This window comes from Chiloscyllium plagiosum, chromosome 21 (genome assembly GCF_004010195.1).
Source record: "Chiloscyllium plagiosum isolate BGI_BamShark_2017 chromosome 21, ASM401019v2, whole genome shotgun sequence".
NCBI lineage: Eukaryota > Metazoa > Chordata > Chondrichthyes > Orectolobiformes > Hemiscylliidae > Chiloscyllium > Chiloscyllium plagiosum.
In genome coordinates, this window is record NC_057730.1 from 23931764 (window position 1) to 23946764 (window position 15001).

The 15001-nt window shown below is 42.9% G+C and overlaps 1 protein-coding gene across 1 annotated transcript in view; it reads left to right on the top strand.

The window, feature by feature from the left end:
* The window catches only part of LOC122560664 (ankyrin repeat and fibronectin type-III domain-containing protein 1-like), an 868051-nt gene that overhangs the window by 162557 nt on the left and 690493 nt on the right, over positions 1-15001 (top strand). The window lies entirely within an intron of this gene.

A 15001-nucleotide genomic window follows, 5' to 3' on the forward strand; every position in this document is an offset into this window, starting at 1 on the left:
CCTGTAGCTACAATCTGGGTTCCCATGCCCCTGCAGAGTTAGTTTAAACCCCCCCGAAGAGCACTAGCGAACCTCCCCCCAAGGATACTGGTGCCCCTCAGTTTCAGGTGTAGACCATCCTGTTTATAGAGGTCCCATCGTCCCCAGAAAGAACCCCAGTTATCCAAAAGCCGGATTCCCTCCCTCCTGCACCATCCCTGTAGCCACGCATTTAAGTGTTCTCTTTCCCTATTCCTCGAATCTCTATCACGTGGCACGGGTAACAAACCAGAGACAACAACTCTGTTCGTTCTAACTCTGAGCTTCCAACCTAGCTCCCTGAAAGCCTGTCTAACATCCTCGGCACTCCTCCTACCTATGTCGTTGGTGCCAATGTGGACCACGACTTCGGGTTGCTCCCCCTCCCCCTCCACGACCCGGGAAACACGGTCAGAGACATCACGTACCCTTGCACCTGGGAGGCAACATACCAAATGTGAGTCTCTCTCGTTCCCACAAAACCGCCTATCTGTGCCCCTAACTATCGAGTCCCCAATTACTACTGCTCTGCTCTTCTTCACCCTTCCCTTCTGAGTAACGGGGACAGGCTCCGTGCCAGAGACCTGCGCCCCGTTACTTACCCCTGGTAAGTCATCCCCTCCACAAGTATCCAAAACGGTATACTTGTTCTTGAGGGGAACGGCCACAGGGGGTCCCTGCACTGGCTGTTTCCTCCCAGTCCCCCTCACTGTCACCCATCTTTCTGCAATCTTTGGAGTTACTACTTCCCAAAAGCTCCGATCTCTGACCCCCTCTGCCTCCCGAATGATCCTAAGTTCATCCAACTCCATTTCCAGTTCCCTAACATGGTCTTGGAGGAGCTGGAGATGGGTGCACTTCCTGCAAGTGTAATCAGCAGGGACGTCCATGGCATCCCTCACCTCAAACATGTTGCAAGAGGAACATTGCACTGCCTTCACTGCCATCCCTCTGAAAGTAACCTTTTATATAAAAAAAAACTGGGTCTAAAGAATACAACAAGCAAAATGCAGCACTTACCTACTTACCACAATGGGTCTTATTATTTAGGTTAGGTTCTTGCTATGTTTAAATTGGTTACTATATTTCCAATGCCACAACAATGATAATAATTCTGAAATACTTCATTGATTACAAATGTATTGAGATGTTCTGGGGTTGTAAGAAGTGTTATATAAACATATGTTTTTTCTTTAACTTTTATCAACGGTTGATGGCATAATTTCAGTGAACAGAATAAGACTAGCAGAATAACGTGACAGAAATATGTCACAGAAACAAATGCCCTAAAGTCACGATTCCCTCTTTAAATTTGCATTTGACTTATTGGTTCTCATTATATATCTGACTGAGCATGTCCAGTTGAATGATTTCCTTGTCATTTGAAATGTTGTGTGCACTCATTTTAACCTATCATGAAAATACACCAATTTACATAATTCATTGTCTTTTACCTTATCTTGTATTGCAGTTTTCATTCTGCAAGCTCTTCAGTAAAATTGACGGATCAAAAAATCTCATTAAAATCCAAAACATTTGAAATCCTGTTCCCTCTTGTTCCTGCAAATGCTGACAAGTACGTATTTGTGCACAGAAGTGATTGTCTTCAGATCGCTGTTAGTGGAGATAATTTCACACCAGTCATAAAGATTTTCTTCGCCTTTTACTTGTTCACTAATTTCTTCTTATAGCATTTGGAGTATTTTATTTGTTTGTTAAAAGCTATATTAATAGTTTGATGATTTTATGGCATAATGGTGGTGTCTGTGCCTCTGAACCAGAAATAGGCAGGAGGCTGGAAGAACACAGCAAGCCAGGCAGCATCAGTTGGTGAAGAAGTCGATGTTTCAGGTGTGATCCTTCTTCAGGACTGGGGGTCAGTATAGGGGGAGCTGCAGATAAAAGGAGTGGCATAGGCAGGGTAGTGAAATGGGGATAGATGAAGACAGGTAAAGGGTATGACCTGCTGGTCAAGGGGAGGAATGAATCTGGTCGGTGGCAGGGAGGAGTGGAAGGGAGGGGGAGGGGCTGGGAAGGGAGTTGGGAGATAGGAATGGAGGTTATTTGAAATTGGAGAACTCAATGTTGAGTCCTCCAGGCTGTAGGCTGCCCAGGCAAAAGATGAGGTGTTTTTCCTCCAGTTTGCAGTTTGGTTCATTGTGGCAATGGAGGAGGCCAAGGATGGTAATGTTGGAAAGGGAGTGGGAAGGGGAATTAAAATGGGCGGTGACTGTGATTTGCACCCCAGCACTTGATGGTCAAGGAAAATGTGTTCATAATATAATCAAACAAATATCAACTTCCAAATCCTTCAAACACATGTCAATGGCAGACTGAAAGAGCAAAGGAGATTCTTGGTCAGCCATGTGATAAAAGGAAATTCGAGCCTCTACCAACTATCCATAGTTCTGGATTGCATCATCTGGGCAAAAATGCTTTTGTAGCAGCAACTCAGGCTTTCTTAGTCAACTGTACCAGGCCACCACTTCAGTTATTGTTTTAACAATGCAGGTTTTCATCAAAAGGTTGCCTTGCAACGAGAGAGGCAGATATTCTTTTACTTTATGAATAAATATTGTTACCATTTCAGCCGATGGTAATCCTGAGCAAATCAGATCCCAGAATGAATCCTGGCTTGATTAACCATAAGTTTTAGTTTTGCAGTTTAGTGGCTATCATGGTCAATCCATGAACATATAAACAAGGGGCTGCCAATATACCTTTAAGAAATATATATTCTTTTCAAAAGAATATTAAAGTTCATTACATACAAAAAGAGAAATAATTAATAACTATGTTATACTATATAAGAACTAGTTCAAACAGTCTTATTACAAATATTAGGAATAAAGATTCAACCCTTTTATCCTGAACAATAATCTTTCAGATACTCCAGCCTTGTCAAATGTCACCCTGTTTACACTTTAAAGCTTCTTCTTCAGTTGAACTCAGTTTGTTTCTGGCAAACGTCAGCATTTACTTGTTATTATCTTCTTTAGTTAATGTCACTAATGACTCTTAAACAAGCTTGTTTCTTATCATGGATTACTTAATGTCCTTTTCCACAGCACTCTCTTCTGGAGCTTTATCTAAATAACTTTAAGGCTTTCAGGCCTCTTTTTCTCCAGCCCTGACTGTTTTGAAGTGAGCTAAACTGCACTGCTGCTCTTACTGTGTTTAATTCTTGATTGAGCTGAAAATGTGTTGCTGGAAAAGCGCAGCAGGTCAGGCAGCATCCAGGGAACAGGAGAATCGACGTTTCGGGCATAAGCCCTTCTTATTCTTGATTGACCTACTTTTCTATCTGAAAGAAAACTGCACATATATTGAAAGAAACCTTCTGGATTGTTCTGTCTTTTTAAAAGAACTGGTTTCAGTTTCTACCTACCTGTGTCTTCAATTTCTTTGTTGCTATCAACAGCCCTTTTTTCTATTCTACTCTTCCAAGAAAAATTGAAATATTCACCTCAAGAATGTTTTAAAAACCTCATTTAAGTGCATATAAACATACTTCCAGACATCCCACACCACTCTCAGAACTCAAAACTGAAAATAAACCCTTCCCTCCTTAACTCCTACAATATAGAAATACAGATTAAATTTAAAGCTGTACATGGATCTGTTCATGTTAGAATGCTATAATAAAATCACAAACTTCAGAGCAATATCTTTATGCATCTTCTTCTAATGGGGAAAGGATGCTCTGTTAAAAAGATACTTAAAATTATTGTTCTTATGTTTCAAATTCTGACAGATCTATTTGTAAGCTTGAACTTGTGTTCTGATAATCACTTACCTCTCTGGAAAATACTTTATTACTTTATTTCCTAAATGAACTATATTTTACTGTGAATTTTCCCTGGTGCTTGAGGTCCTATGATACTCAATGTCCATTTTCATACTTATCATGACTACACAGTTTGGCACCCTATTTAACTGTGAGCGAACACCATGGCCAAATCAGATCGTGACCTCCTGTGACATTCATAGATATGTTTTCCAGCTACTGAATGTGATCAGAGTAGATACCTTGGCTGATTTTCCCCACCCGACTCAGTCCAGTGACATGGAGGCCAGTTTTAGCATATCTTTGTTAACATAATGTCGGTCAACATTCGCTCCTGTAGTGTTGTCCATCAGCCCATCAGGAGAGTTGTCTGACTGAAACAATTGCCTTCTATGGAAATGCATATAAATTTCTATAAATAAGATTTTACCTCTCCTGCTGTCGCCGATTGGTAACGTTCATCACAGCTCTAGATAATGTCCTTGCACTTTCTCTTCCTTCAGACTGTCCTTTGCTATCTATGGACTCATTTCTTGCCATACCCTCTCTGACGCTGTTTTCTGACTCATTTTATTTCTCTTTGATCATTCCCTGCCCTTTTTTCGCAATGCCAGTTCCATGATCTCATATGCCTTGTGGGGAATTTACACTTCATAGAGTCCATACAGTGTGAAACAGGCCATTCGGCCCATCAATTCCACACTGACCCTCCGAAGAGCATTCCACCCAGACCTATCCCCTTACCCTATCCCTGTAACCCTGAATTTTCCATGGCTAATGCACCTAACCTGCACATCTTTGGTCTGTGGGAGGAAACTGGATCACCCAAAGGAAACCCATGCAGGCATGACAACAATGTGCAACTCCGCACAGACAGTCACCCAAGGCTGGAATTTAACCTGGGTCTCTGGCACTGTGAGGCAGCAGTGCTAACCATTTAGCCATTGTGGATTCACTTATTAAGGATTAAGAAATTAGGACCTGCATACCATTGCTGTCCTGAGGTATCCTTTCTGGGGCTTATAAATTGACTTTTACATATTCTTACTGCCTTTCATTGCAGTAAGCTAGATTCTGTGTTGTCTATGGCGTAATGTGGTTGGCATGAACAGGTGGCCAAAGGGTGACTTCATTCATGAATGGTGGGAATTTTCTGAAATAATCTCCTCTCCCTTTGCTCCACCCCAAGTCTCCATAAAATTCAGCCCATGGATGAGTTCTGCATTACATTGCCAACCTTCCAGGATCATACTGCTGGACACAATACGACCCAGGAGAAAAATCATAAAGACTTTGAAGAAAGATTAGTTCTGTAGTAATTTTAGATTAGATTAGATTAGATTAGATTAGATTAGATTAGATTACTTAGATTAGATTACTTACAGTGTGGAAACAGGCCCTTCGGCCCAACAAGTCCACACCGACCCGCCGAAGCGCAACCCACCCATACCCCTACATTTACCCCTTTACCTAACACTACGGGCAATTTAGCATGGCCAATTCACGTGACCTGCAAATCTTTGGACTGTGGGAGGAAACCGGAGCACCCGGAGGAAACCCACGCAGACACGGGGAGAATGTGCAAACTCCACACAGTCAGTCGCCTGAGGTGGGAATTGAACCCGGGTCTCTGGCGCTGTGGAGTTTGTAAATAGGAAAAACAGTGATTTGGTTGAGAGTCAAGAATCATCTAATTGTGTAATGAGTCTCTTTGCCTATCTATTGATGTATGAGGTTACTCTTCAGAAAAAAATGGATACACTGGCTGAATAATGGCTAGAGCATGAGAGCCAGTGATGTAATAAAACATCTATGAACAGTTGTCAACCATAACTTTGTCTGATTCTGCAGGGAAGACCATAGAGTTGTGGTAATGTAATTGGACTTGTAATTTAGAGAATCAGGCTCATGTTCTGAGGACTTGGGGTCAAATCCCACTAGGGCAAATGGTGAAATTTGGAATTAAAGACGACTTAGTGGCAACTATGTAACCTTTGTCAATTGTCATCAAACCCATCGGATTTACTAATACCCTGTAGGGAAGGAAACCTGTCGTCCTTTCATGGTCTGGCCTTGTGTGGCTATAGAGCCGCAGCCATGAGGTTGACTCTTAACTGTCCTTACAAATGGCCCAATTCAAGGGCAACGAGGATGGGTAACAAATTGCCCCTCATCCCATGTTAGAAAAACATACTAACAAATAAAAGTCTTATTAAGGCCTGAGGGTGATTAACAATCAGCATTTCAATTTATTGTTTAGATTAGATTACATTACAGTGTGGAAACAGGCCCTTCGGCCCAACAAGTCCACACCGACCCACAACCCACTCATACCCCTAACCTAACACTACGGGCAATTTAGCATGGCTAATTCACCTGATCTGCACATCTTGGACTGTGGGAGGAAACCGGAGCACCCGGAGAAAACCCACGCAGACACGGGGAGAACGTGCAAACTCCACACAGTCAGTCGCCTGAGGTGGGAATTGAACCTGGGTCTCCGGCACTGTGAGGCAGCAGTGCTAACCACTGTGCCACCGTGCTGCCCACAGATCTGATAACAAAATCAAAATCATACTTCAATGTCAGGGCCATTGCAAATATGCTCAACATGAAAGGGAGCTAGGAGTCTCCAGAGGGTAACATTAGAAGCCAGAGTATTTGAGACATCTGGTTTGGAGGAGTTGTCACCTCAAGTGCTGTTAATTTGTTAATATGATGTTAATTATTACTATGCTAATTTGGGTTATGTCCCTGAACCTGATTCAATATTATTTTCCTTGAAATGTATGGTATCTACTCTCCTCCATTATAAATATTGATACAAGAATATTTTCTCAACATGTCATCATTTCATTATTTTCACTGACAATATTACAGTTATCAGTTTAACATAGTTCCCTTACCACCATCTTTTTCCTAAAGTGTAGAAATGTTTTGCTGTTGATTTAGATATCCATTACACCTTTTTGTAGCTCTCCCTATTTGTCTGTTTTTGCTGTTCTTTGCAAATATAAAATTGTCCTTCAGATTATGAGGGTGAGAGAAAACAGGAAATTCCAGGATATGTAACCTGATATCTGTTGTCAGAAATTGCTAGAATCTATTATTAAGGAAGTTTTAACCATAAATTGGAAAATCATAGCATGATCAGACAAAGTTAACATGGCTTTACAAATGGGAAATTGAAATAGACAAATGTGAGGAATCTTTGAAGATGCGACTAGTAGAGTAGGTAAAAGTGCACAGTAAAGATGGACTTTTAAAATAAAGTGCCATAAGAAGGCCACTCTGCAAGATAAGGGCTCGTGGAGTTGGAGATATATGAGCATGGATGTCAGATTGATTAATGGACACAAAGATAAGTTGATATAAATGTCATTTTGAGGTGGGGAGGGTTAAACTAATGTAGTTCCTTTAGGAGTGTGTTGGTTCTCTTGCTTCACCTTTGGAATTCAGCCCTTTTGTCCCTTTTTGAACCAAAGCTGTAGTATTTGCTGAAACTTGCTACTGTACTTGTGTACTAATTTGTGCATGTGCACGATCTCAGACTGAATACATCATCACATGAAATTTCCTTGTGAGGTCATACCAAAGGCAGCACAGCACACATGCAGGTAAGAAATTATTTTGAAATGGACTTCAAAAGTGGGGACTAGGGTGTGAGGATAGGGAATGGGCATGAGTGGAAATTGGGGGAGTGAGGATGAGTGGAGTGCAGGGAAGTGAGAACATGGAGAGAGAACAGACAAAGGGAGGGGTTGAGGACACAGAACTAGAGAGGGCCCAACCTTCCCTTCTTTGATGACCTTCCTCCTGTCCCATCACCCATCCCTTGGCCTGTGACACTCTCCTTACCCTGTCACCCTACCACTACCCTGTCAACCCAATGCCCTGGTCTGCATCATCCTTGACCATGCCCTGCACCACACACCGTCCCTGCACCCCTCACCACCCTCAAATTGTCCAGGCCACTGACTCTGGACTTACCTACTCTATGCCTACCTCTGAGCCAAGTGGTTTGGGTTCAACTTCCACTTTTCACATGATTGTGTGATATCATCTCTGATCAGGTTGATTCAAAAATACCTATTGTATCTAGGTTTGCTAATGGTACGGAGCTAGGTGGGAATGTAAGCTATGAGAATGACACAAAATGATTGGAAAGTGATAATGAATGGGCAACAAGATGATAAATAGCATATAATGGAAGCGTAAAAGAAAAGCAGAATCTTTTTCGAAAGACTTGTAAGTAAGTGCTGATGTTCAGATGATCTTGGTTGTGTTTGAATGTTAACATTCAGATCTAGTTCAACTAAAAGAGGAAGAATGTACTACTAATCACTTTCTAATCCATGAGTTGCTTCATCAATAAAAAATGTTCTTTGATTTAGTCACCAGATTGGCCAATTGGTTTCCTTATGGTACTGTTCTTCAGAATAAAATAGACTTTCACTAGGTTTCTTTAATTAACTCAAATTAACTTGTAACTTATTTTAAAAAAACTACTTTCAAAAAACAAGTGACAAAACTGGATAACAACTAAGCTATAATTGGAACTAGAGTTATACCCCTTTGAATCCCAGGACAACCACAAGTACAACACAAAAGACAATGCAACCCTGCAGATAAGTAAACTTAAAATGGGAGAAAGAAAAGCACCTGTATTCACCTGTATTCACCAATGCTGTGAAAACAGAAGATAGAATTTGATGGGTGCTCACACTCCATGGGATTTCTTGTTGACAAAATCAAATTCCCTCCTTTCGGGCATTGTGGGTCAACCTACAGCATGTGGACTGCAGCGATTGAAGAAGATAGCTTACCACCATCTTCTTAAGGGCAACTAGAGAGGGCCCAACCTTCCCTTCTTTGATGACCTTCCTCCTGTCCCATCACCCATCCCTTGGCCTGTGACACTCTCCTTACCCTGTCACCCTTTCTGACCCCTGTCTGGCTACCTGATAGGACACCCCCCTTCCGCTGGCACTTGGTTCATGCCAATGTTGATTACTGTGTTGGTTCTTACTGGCAATACCTTTTTAGTCTTCTCTTTTTCTTTCTTTTTAAGTTCTTCGAGCTGCATTTGCGCCAGCTTCCTTTTCACCATCTCCTGCTGTTCAGACAGTTTCTCTTTGTCCTTTGAAACCTTTCAACTGCATGAGCAACATGATCTCTAAATTCCTGGTGGCTCATTGATGATGTTAGACCCACCACCTCCTCTAGTCTTGACCTGACTTGGGATGGCATTGCCTCAATAATGGAATTTCGGAACATTGTGGTCAGCAACTGATTAGTCTCTATGTCTTGCTCTGTTTCCAGCCTCCACTTCTTTAACTGTTTCTCCGAGTAGGCAGCCGGGTTTTCATTTTCTCCCAGTGAATCCCCTCTCAGAGCCTGGGGGTCCATTTTGGGTGGATAACAGTCCCTCAAGGCCTGCCATACATTCTGTCTCATTCTATCAAACCTGACCCCATCAATTATTGTATTGTCTGCCGCATTTTTCAAATGGGCTCAGAGCACTATTTCCTCTTACTTCGGGAGCCCTACCAACCTCACCAGCAGTGCCTTCAAATCTCCTATAGCCAACAATTGCCCTGTGGTTTCATCTTCAAAAGCCCTGATCCACTTTCCTGCTCCCTCATGTAAACTGGGCAGCGCATTCTTCAGCCCTTCCAGATCCTGAGTTCCCCAAGGAATGTATTGTGGGTTTCTTCCCTCTTTTCTAAGGAGCGGTAGCATCCTTCCCTTTTGGCCCTTTTCCCTTTACCGACATTACATCTCAATAAATTCCCCTCGGGCTCTGAGTCCGATGCTATTTCTAATTCCTCCCATTCTTTAGGTACTGGGGCCTTTTTCTTTTCTTGACTCTCATCATCTCTTTCTGCTTGCTTTGCGTCACTTTCACTGCTTTTCTCTTCAGCCCTTCTTTCGTATCGCATTGAGTATTCCTCAATTGCATTTTGTTCTCTTAGCTCACGCAGCACACTAATCTCATGTTTCAGCTTTTCTTGCAACAACTGCTGGCCAGCCAGCCATTCCCAAGTCCCACTACTGAATATTAAAAAAAAGTTACCATTCCTGTACACCTGGAATGATCAGTATCTCCAAGAACTTCACCTGTACCTTATTGGGAACCCTGCTGAGGGGTATTAGCCTCCTGTGTGGCCTGCCCCTGTCCAAGTTCCTCGGCCTCAGCTCCATTTACCTCAGTGTTAGAGTTAGTTTGTGCTGGTGGAAGAGCTTTAGTACAATGATTCAGGTGGTACCATATGTGTCATCCTTCCACTTGGATGGCAGTAGGTGATGCCTTAGTCACTGCAAAAGGTCCCTCTCTCCTCTGCTCATTCCAGCGTTTTCAAAAAACCCATATGTGCACCCAATCCCCGGATTTAATAGGCCCCTCCTCGTTGACAGGGGCCTTTGTGTTTCCTGCAGGTGGATAGTCTCATGTATCATAGTTAGCTGCTGCATGTATTGCTTGCGTTCTAAGCTTAACCGCTCCAAACTAGGCCCTTCGTATGGGCCTCTCCACCTGGGCACTGGCATAGGTCTACTTGTGAGCATCTCATGTGTGTTAGATTGGTCATGCGATTAGTCTGCATATGATAACTCATTAGCGACAGCAGCAGTGCATCAACCCAATTAAGGTTGGTCCTTGCGCAGATCTTGTTTAATTTGGCTTTCAATGTCCCATTAATCCTTTCCACCATACCCTGTGACACGCACCCAAACCTCTGTTTGATTCTCAAAGACTGCAGTAGCAACTTAACTGCTTTCTGAATGAAGGCAAACCCATTGTCTGAACTAATTTCCGATGTTATACCAAACCTTAGGATAATTTCATTCGTCAGAAATTTCTCTACTGTCTCAGCTCCTAGTTTCAACCTTATTTCTACTGGGCTAACTGATTTCACTCTCCCCACATCTGTATCATTCTGTGGCTAGTAATGCATCCAATTGCTCATTGCCATATTGATCATCTTCCTCCACTGTTACTGGCATGCTCCGCTGGGGTGTTACCTTGACTTCCTTCAGATTCCCTGTCAAGTTGCAGCATGCTAGGATTTTAATATAGCTGCCATCCCTGGATTCCCAAACCCCTGTACTGAGCATATGCCATTCCCTAACTGCTTCTACATGCCTGGCCGTAGGTCCTAAGTCTTTAGATTGATATCCCTTATTTACCAGTAAGGTTACATGTGGTGCGGCACCTGATACACTATACTACTCTTCCAGGAATGCATTTCTCTCTATTTGCAGGATCACCCCCTGCTCCCCTAATACTATTGCTTCACTCCCCAAATGTTGTGGCGTAGTGACTTCCTGCTGCCACTGCCTCTCTAACACCTCATCCTGAGATTCATCAAATATCACTGTACAGTGCAGCTCAGACTTAGGTGGCCTTTCTTTAGTCAACATCGTCAACACTTCTGCTTCCCACATCTCCGAAATGTCTTGAATATTATTTGCTATATCCCCTATCCAATAAACATTAACATCTTTAACTTCTTGCATCAGTAATTGTGTATTGGCCTTTTCTATGACCAAGCCCTGCTGTATGCACTCCAATCTTACCTCTAACTGTAGTAAAGCATCCCTACCTAACAAGTTAATTGGCGTCACTTTATACACTAATATTGGCAGAACTATCTCCCTACCTTCTATTTCTAATCTTACTGGAGCTGTAAATCGAGTTAACTGTGATTTCCCTGAGAACCCTATAGTTTTAACAAATTTACTTGACATGGGAAGGTGAGAGGCATATGGCGGCTGTACACAATTGTATGTAGCTTCAGTGTCTATCATCACTGGTGTCTGCTGCCCTTCAGTATTAACTTGTATTACTGGTTCTTGATCAGCCTCCCATGCTAATACAGGGTAGTGCCCCTTCCCATCCAGGTTCTCAGGGCATCCCTAACACATCCCATACGGGTTAACAGGTACTACTGGGCCTGTCGGTGTCTGGGAAGTGGCCACTGGGGATTCCTGCCGTCTAGGCCCACTGTAGGGCAGAGAGGGCCCAGTCCAATTAGGGCAAATCCTCCTAACGTGACCTGGTTGATGGCATCCCCAGTGCATCATTTCTGGCCCCCCCCTGAGCCTGATTATTTATCATGTACCTTAGTCCCCCATTCCTACGTCCCTGTCCTTGGAGACTTCAGTTCTGTTTAGGCTGTTGTTTAAATCTGCCCTGCCCTGGATACGTCACCTGCAGGAAAGCTTCTCTAAACATCTCCATTGCTGACATGGGACTTTCTGACCCCTGTCTGGCTACCTGATAGGACCCCCCCTTCCGCTGGCACTTGGTTCATGCCAATGTTGATTACTGTGTTGGTTCTTACTGGCAATACCTTTTTAGTCTTCTCTTTTTCTTTCTTTTTAAGTTCTTCGAGCTGCATTTGCGCCAGCTTCCTTTTCACCTTCTCCTGCTGTTCAGACAGTTTCTCTTTGTCCTTTGAAACCTTTCAACTGCATGAGCAACATGATCTCTAAATTCCTGGTGGCTCATTGATGATGTTAGACCCACCACCTCCTCTAGTCTTGACCTGACTTGGGATGGCATTGCCTCAATAATGGAATTTCGGAACATTGTGGTCAGCAACTGATTAGTCTCTATGTCTTGCTCTGTTTCCAGCCTCCACTTCTTTAACTGTTTCTCCGAGTAGGCAGCCGGGTTTTCATTTTCTCCCAGTGAATCCCCTCTCAGAGCCTGGGGGTCCATTTTGGGTGGATAACAGTGCGGTAGCATCCTTCCCTTTTGGCCCTTTTCCCTTTACCGACATTACATCTCAATAAATTCCCCTCGGGCTCTGAGTCCGATGCTATTTCTAATTCCTCCCATTCTTTAGGTACTGGGGCCTTTTTCTTTTCTTGACTCTCATCATCTCTTTCTGCTTGCTTTGCGTCACTTTCACTGCTTTTCTCTTCAGCCCTTCTTTCGTATCGCATTGAGTATTCCTCAATTGCATTTTGTTCCCTTAGCTCACGCAGAATCTCATGTTTCAGCTTTTCTTGCTCTCGTTGTATAATTTTATTTATTTTTTAGCTTAGAAAACTTACAGTATGGAAACAGGCCCTTCGGCCCAACAAGTCCACATCAACCCTCCGAAAAGCAACCCACCCAGACCCATTCCAGTACATTTACCCCTTCACCTAACATTACGGGCAATTTAGCATGGCCAATTCACCTAACCTGCACATTATTTTGGACAGTGCAAGGAAACTGGAGCGCCCGGAGGAAACCCACACAGACATGGGGAGAATGTGCAAACTCCACACAGACAGTTGCTTGAGGCAGGAATTGAACCCAGGTCTCTGGCGCTGTGAGGCAGCAATGCTAATCACTGTGCCACCATGCCACCTGCCTGTCCCTTTTTTCTCTTTCTCTTCTTTCCCTCAGTTCATTTTTGTCTTCCACACTTCCATCTCATTCTAACTGTCCCTCTATTTCTACTGTTCCCTTTGTCTCTGGACACTGCTTCAATGCCTCTTCGTTCGAGTAGGGAGGAGTCTATTCAATTCCTCCACATCTAGGTATAGAGGGGGGCTGATTCCTGCTTTTCTGTTTCCCGTAATTGCTCAGCTTGTTCTTTTGCAGCTTTCCTTGTCACCACAGGTGCCTGACAAGCTGCCTTCAATTCTTCACCCTCTTTCCTGAAAAGTTTCATATTTCCATCTCCTGATCCCTGTTTTGGCTTCTATTTTTAGACTTACCTTTAGTTCTTAATTAGTCCTTCCATCTCATTGCACATATATATATATATATCTCAAAGGTACCTTCTTTTGGCCATTTAGTCAATAAATCCTTAGTTCTTTTTTCCCATTTCTCAGAAACTTTTACAATATCATTTCTTGCCACTGGAAATTTCTTACTCAATATCTCAACTGCAGTCCCTTTATCCATGCTACGATATATTTCAGTCCAATTAATGTATTATCTTTGCTCTCATAAATCACTTCCTCATGCCATTCAATTTTGGTAGTGCTTTGTCAATAGTATAAGCAATCCCTAACTTTATAACTTGCAATTGTCCCTTACTAATCTATCAATTACTACGTGTTCTCAATTGCAGCTAGTTAATTCAAACAATCTATTCTCATTTATTCGGCTAAACCAGTCCAACACTACACCTTCAAAATGCACCAATCACTATCGATGTCTTGAGAAATTTCTCTCTCAAAGGAAACTATCTTAAATTCTTGCAGTGCAAAATAAAATCAAAATACCTCTGGATCTAGAGCTCCAGGGAAACAAAACACAAATATTTTACCACCAACAAACAATTATGCATACAAATCTCTCTCTCTCTCTCTATATCTCTATGTGTTGTTCCGTTGTCTTTCTCTTAGGCATCTGTACAAGGTATTCGCCAAAAACGGATACCTGCGCAATTTCATCAACAGATGCCTAAGAGAAAGACAACGGAACGAGGACATGCCGCAACCCAAAGGACTAGCCACACTACCATACATCAGGAGCATTTCAGAACTGACAGCCAGACTACTGCGACCACTAGGACTTATAACAGCACACAAACCAACAGCCACCCTCAGACAACAACTCACCAGAACGAAGGACCCAAATACCCAGCATGAGCAAAACTAATGTAGTATACAAAACACTATATAGGACAAACAGGAAGACAGCCAACGATCCGAATACATGAACATCAACTAGCCACGAAACGCCACGACCAGCTATCCTTAGTAGCCACACACGCAGACGACAAGCAACATGAATTCGACTGGGACAACACTACCATTATAGGGCAAGCCAAACAAAGAACAGCCAGGGAATTCCGACTGTTCTTTGTTTGTCTTGCCCTATAATGGTAGTGTTGTCCCAGTCGAATTCATGTTGCTTGTCGTCTGCGTGTGGGACGAAACGTTTGCAACAAAAATTTCCAGCTCGGCGAACAGAACCACAACAACGAGCACCCGAGCTACAAATCTTCACCCAAACTTTGAATATCTCTCTGTCTCTCTCTTTCTCTCTCTCTCTCGCACAGACACACACAAATAGAGCCTTGCTGCTAACAGCCAAGAACTCGAAGACTGTGGTGCTGGAAAAGCACAGCCAGTCAGGCAGCATCCGAGGAGCAGGAGACTCAACATTGCCCTTCATCAGGAATGCCTGAAGCGTTGTGGTGGTGTGGCAAACTCATCTGCCCATAACGTTCTGACCAGACTAAA